The sequence below is a fragment of the Myotis lucifugus genome, unplaced genomic scaffold (genome assembly GCF_000147115.1).
Source record: "Myotis lucifugus unplaced genomic scaffold, Myoluc2.0 scaffold_100, whole genome shotgun sequence".
NCBI classification, from domain to species: domain Eukaryota; kingdom Metazoa; phylum Chordata; class Mammalia; order Chiroptera; family Vespertilionidae; genus Myotis; species Myotis lucifugus.
Genome location: NW_005871148.1, coordinates 2,337,307 through 2,343,922, shown reverse-complemented (window position 1 = coordinate 2,343,922; position 6,616 = coordinate 2,337,307).

Here is a 6,616-nt window from a genome sequence, read left to right as displayed (position 1 = left end):
GCCCCTGAGCATGGGGGCAAGCCAGGGTGTGCCCCCAGATCCTCCCCACATAGCAACCCTCATCCCCGCCCCCTCCACACACACACAGCATCCCCTCTCTGGGTCCAAAGGCCCCTCAGGAACTGGCCTCACACCCCTGGGTTCTGGGAGCCTCTGAAGCATCCGCCATGTCCACACAGCCCTGGGCAGCCTTAGCCCAGTGACGGGCAGACTCGGGGTTTTTTCTCTCCAGCATCTAAGCTCTCATCCTTCTCCCTCTTCCCACCTTTCCAACACACCACCGTCCTTCCGCCCCGTCTGCCCCCAGAGGATCATTTTCTGGGGCGGGGCTCGGGGGAAGGGTACCCCTCAGCCTTTTGTTGTCTCAGCCCCGAGACCTTTCTGCTTTTGAAGCCCCAAACCACGACGCCTTTCCTCTCCCAGTGCTTCCTGCCCCGTCCCTTCCCGTAGCAAAAAGCTCCAAAGAGCAGAACTTGAGTACAGAGCTCGCGGGTCAGGAGGAGGCTCTGCAAAGGCTAAAAGGAAATTCGGATACAAACGTGTCCCTTGATGGTTTAAAGATACCGTCTCCACATGCACACACACCCCAACCAATACGCTACAGCTTCGGGGCCTCATTCTTCCTCTTAGAGGTGCATTATGGGCCCCTCCTGTATCATTACATCTTTTTTGACCACATGCCATGCCATTGGACGGAGGTGCCGTCATTGACCTCGTGTACCCTGTGTTGGAGAAATAGGTTATTTCCAAGTCCTTAATATTGTAAATAATATTACAATGAACCTCCCACAGGTGTGCCGCTCTCTAGCTGTGGGTTCAAAGACAAGGGCAAAACCGTCTCCAAGCCTCACTTTCTTGGCTTGCCAAGAAACGTTGGTAATACCTCCCAGAATCGTTGAAGGAATTAAATGAGACAATACTTGCAAAGTGCTCAGCAAATGCCTGCTCACGAAAGGATGCTAAAGATGATTGTCATGGTGATCATCACCACACGACTTCTTACAAATCCATATTTTCCCCACAATAAACACCTAAAAGCGAAACTGCTGGGTTAAATGATACGTATATGTCCTAAAGTCTTTGATAAATTATTTGATTTACCCTCCACCTCCCTGCCAGAGCCCCCTCCCCGGGCTGCGGCATCTGTCTCCCACCTGTTGTGCCTGCAAAGGGCGCTCAGCTGCACCGCTGGTTGGAGAATTGCCCTTGGCCGGTGGGAGCCACCCCCCTGGGAAGTGCCTAGAACAGTGGTCGGCAAACTGCAGCTGATGAGCCACATGCGGCTCTGTGGCCCCTTGAGTGTGGCTCTTCCACAAAATACCACGTGCGGGCGCGCATGTACAGTGCGATTGAAACTTCGTGGCCCATGCGCAGAAGTCGGTATTTTGCGGAAGAGCCACGCTCAAGGGGCCAAAGAGCTGCATGTGGCTCACGAGCCGCAGTTTGCCGACCACTGGCCTATAATGTGAGCTTGTCCCTCAGGGCAGCCCACAGCCAATGGCTGACGGACAAAGGTGCGACCACCTGCGGTGTCACTCAGGCTCCATGGCTGTCCTTGGGGTCGGGCTGAGAGCAGACCTCAGCTGAGCCGCACCTTAGCTGGGCTTCTTCCTCTGCCTCCCTTCACATCCTCAAAGGTTTTTCTTCTAAGAGCCCCCCTCAGTAAGTAAGTCACTTGCAGGAGAATCCATCCCAATAACAGGGTGTGGGAGTGGCCAGGTGGGCGGTCTTAGGTGCTTTATGCCACGTGGCTCTTTAAAACTACCCAACAACAGAGTTTGGCAGGATGGGGATGTGTGCTGGTGGAATGGGGTTCCCCATCCTGGAACACCCCTGCTCCAAATGGTTGTGTCTCCCCAAACACGTGCACAGGGCGCTCTCAGCCAGCAAAGCCAGCAGAGTCTCAGAGGCAAAGTAGGGGCAGACAAGCCACGCAATGACACACAAGCCACGCAATGACACACAAGCCACGCAATGACACACAGGCCACGCAATGACACACAAGCCACGCAATGACACACAGGCCACGAAATGACACACAAGCCACGCAATGACACACAGGCCACGCAATGACACACAAGCCAGCCTTAGGAGAGGAAGATGCACTGCTTTACTGCCCTTCCCGAAGACAGGCCGGGGAAGCCGGAAAACGGGACCAGAGGACCAGGAGTGTGAGAGGGGCAGGCAGGCTGGCAGTGAACACGAAGGTGGTTGAGACAAAGTTCAGAATGGGGCCAAGGCGAAAGGTGAACCGTCTGACCCAGTTCACGTACATCCGTTTATCAAGGGCATTCATTGATAAGCAAACAGCCTGCAGTAGAAAAATATGATAATAAACCACCTGGTACTGTCTTTAGGTTAATAAGCCAATATCTTTTCTCTCTCTCTCTCTCTCTCTCTCTCTCTCTCTCTCTCTCTCTCTCTCCCTCTCTCCCTCCCTCCCTCTCCTCCTTCTCCCTCTCCTTCTCTCTCTCCCTCTCTCTCTGACTGAAGTGCCCATTCTGGGCAGCCTTCTGCTCCATCCACACTGGTAATAGTGACAAGACTTTGATGTCCTCCTCATTCAACAGAATGTTGTTTAGTTCAAAGTGAAGAACAGAAGCCATTCTTTGCTTTTAAATTATGAGCTCCCTAAGTCTTCTGTAATGATATAGTTTGACTGAAGTGTGCAGTTTATTAACTACATAAAGACGACATTATCAGAGCGGAGAAAGGGCGCTGCGAGTTCTGCCTTTCAGCCTAGCAGCAGGGTTCTCGAGACTTTGATCTCAATCAATGCTAAATGTCTTTGTGAGAGAGAGAGACAGCTGAAATTATCTTTGGCGTGGCGGCAGCATCAATTATTCAAGCCCTTTTCCTTATGAATTAAAGTGTTCTTCAACTTCTACCCCACTTGTGGGTCTGGGTGTGTTCTTTTTTTTTTTTTTCCTTTTATTGTGTTTTTCCAGTTATTCCAGGAAAGGCACTTGGAAGGAATCTCCAAGCCTTCGCTCATCGTACTCCAGCTGACCTTTGAAAATCTACATCCACTCTTCCTCCTCCTCCTCCTTCCTGATTGCTCTCCCCACCCTCCCTCCCAGCCCTGGCCTTCTCTGAGGTGACCCCAAGGACTATGCAGAGAAAAGGGGGACATTGTTTCTATTTGGCTTCGTGCCAGGGTGGTCAGCAGAGGCCAGTGAAGTGGCCCTTTGACAAGAAGTGTTGGTCTGAAACGTGATGACATGGAGGCGTCCCCGGGCTGTTAGAACCCCTCCCGGCTGACCTCAGCTGCTCCCCGTGCCTCCCAAGGAAGAGCTCCACTATCCAGCTGCCCTTGTGACCAAGACCCAGTTCTCCTTAACACACACGCACACTTTCCAGGATGGGGATTTTCAAACTGCAGGCTGAGACCCATGAGTGGGTCATCAAGCCAACGTCATGGATCATGTCCAGCAGAAGAGAAGAGAAAAGAAAATATCAGAATGTGTTTGGTAGATTAAGTATTCTTTCTTGAAACTTTCGTTTCAGATACGAGTGCAGAGTCACTAGATGTTATCACGAGTCTCTGCCCCAAAAGAGACCCTGAGACAAGGATGTGGGGGTAAGTAGCTTATTTAAGGGGTCATTCTAGAAAGTACTGTGAAGTAGTGGGGGGCATGAGACAGGAAGGGAGGAAAGCCAATGGAGTATGGTAATGGCTGGTTACAACCATGAGCCACCGCAGCTCAGCCCCTCTGGGGACACTCCGAGAAACCCTGTGGAACGTACTTCAGAGTTCCCCACCAACCGTGAGGGAGCTGGAACGCTGGTCCACAAATGCCCAACCTCCACTGGTCGGGGCCTCACCTGGCATTAGGTCCCTGGCACTGCTAGGATGCCCTGCACATAGACCAAGTATACCCCCATGGCCAGAGCGGAGGCAGTAGGCTCTGCCAAGAGATGACCATGATTAGACAGTCATGGCAGTGGGGGTTGAAGAACATGTACTTTTTACATGGTTATACCCATTGCAGGTGAGACAGGTGCTCACATATCCTGCTGAGAGCGTTCTCCTGACAGGCAAATGATCAATAGGCATTAGGAGCCTTAACATGTCTCCTCCCATTGACCACGCAACCGTAGGTCTAGGAACTCTTTGTAAGAAGCACCTAGAAAAGTGAAAAATTAGAAATAGCCCATGTAGCCAACAAAAGGGGATGAAATAAATCATGCTGTGGCCCTACAATTGAATATGATCCCATTATTTTAAATGATGTTGAATATTTATTGTTATGAAAAAGTTGACAAGACCAATTAAGTGGGGAAGGGGAAGGCAGTTATTAAACTAGATGTAGGGTATATGGGAACACTGTACTATGTTGGAAACTTGTCTATAAATCTAAAACTATTCTCAAATAAAAAAAATTTACCTAAATACCTTGAAAAGCAAGTATTTAGAGTACTATCTAATTTCTATTTAACACACACATCTAGAAGAATATGCCTGAAGGTGATCACAGTGGTTATCTCTGTGTAGGGGGATTAGGGAGCTTTTATCTTCTACTTTTTACTTATCTATATTTTCTATTTTTCTACAATGAATATGCATTACTTTTATAATAAAAAAATAAATAAAATTTATCTTAAATCATCTTAAATGTACTGTAAATATTCTTTTAAGACAAGCTTATCAAAGAGGGAAAGAAGAGAGACTAGAGGCTAGAAGAAAATAGTGTCAAGGGGTGGTTTAACATTTTATTTTCATCTGTATCCTGGTTATAAAATAATATTCTGGTTATGTAGAAAATCTGAACGTTATAAAAATGTATAAAACGTATAATAATCACACATAATCTTGCTTCTCAGAAATGATGACTTTGTAGCAGACACTGGTTCCATGGAACTGTTTCACCACTTCTGGAGTTCCGCCTCTGGGTTCAGTGTGGTTTTGCTTCTAACCCTCAGCAGAAGGTCTACCCTCAGGTAACTGGAGCTGTTTTGCTCAAATGTGCAGAGAGGCGGACATGGCTGGGCAGATTACATGTGAAGGAGTACATGGTACTGTGAGACGTGACTTGCATTTCAGAGTTCCCCTTTAAGAGGAGACTGAAGCTACTCTCCATTATACTGAGGGCCCATTCCTACTTGGCCTTTTCCCTTTCCCTGCCCTGCTTCCCCCAATTCCTGAGCTGGGTTCTCTTGGAAGCACTATCATAATAGATCACTTGCACGTGAATCCTCATCTCAGGGTCTGCTTTTAGGATACCCTCCTACAGTACTGTTGTTGATGCTTTAGTGTATCTCCTTCCATTCTTTTCTCTATACATACAACAAATGTTGTATGACTCTAACACATTGTACTTGATGAAATATCTGGCTCTGCTCTTCCCAGAAGCCAGTGTTGCGAGAACCATGATTGGCCACATGACTCATGGCATCCATGGGTTAAAAAAATATTATGGCTGGAGAGAAGCAGAGGTATTTTCTGGCATTGAGTGCAGAGGAAAATCTGTCCTCTGGATTAGAAGAGAACCACCCCCTCAACAACTTCCTACAATGATCATAGTTAACAAATTCCACAAGCTGATGGCAAAGAACCAAAGTAGTGTGGTTGAGGGAAAGGGCTCTCTGATGCTTTGATAAAATCCAAGGATTAAATTCAGTGTGTGTAATCAGGGATTGCACAAGAAAAGGCCTACAGGGACAAGGTAGGTAATATAAAGAAGGTACCATGTAAAAAAAAGTTACTGAATTTTGAGTTACTGTCTTTTACCTAACCCTCTTACTAAATTCTTCATTAATTTAAATAATTGTAGGTGATTCTTTTGAGTTTTTCATATTCACAATCCTATTAGCTACAAATGATATTTTTCTCCTTTTCCAATTTCTATCTCAACTCTTGCTCCATTGTTTAAAAAAACAGTAAAATTCTAAAGAGAATAGTAAAAAATAGTTATAATAAATATAAAACATCATGATATTGATATAGAGACCACAGAAAGATCTAGTAAAATTTTTGAGAAAGTGTTACACATGCAACAAATATAACTTAAGGGAAATATAATTATATATATTTATATTATATATATATATATAATATATATATAATATATATATAATATAATATATATAATAATTATATATATATATAACAATATAAATATATAAATATATAATAATATAAATATAATTATATATATATAATATATATAATTATATATTATATATATATATATATATATCTTTATTATAATAGATGTGTTGACATTTATTTATTTGCATGTCTGTCTTCCTACGGAGACACTCCATTCTTCAAGGGAGGAGGTAGTTTCTTATATATCTGGTGTTCAATCACTGTTATGATATTTGAATAAATGAACTTATGCCCTGGCTAAAAAATTTCCCTGAAATGTATAATGTATATTCTTTTACATCTGCACCCCAAATAGTTTTCTCTCTCTCTTTCTCTCATTTTCTCTCTTTCTGTCTTTCTTTTCTGCTTCTTTGGAATCCTTATGACCTACTTTGTTACATTCCAGACCAAGCACTATTTTCTCATCCTTGACCTTCACTCTCTTGCACTCAAATGGTTCCCCAAGTCCTGTTGATTTTACCACCTACACATCCCTCAAATCTCTGTTCCTCTCCGTCTTCATCA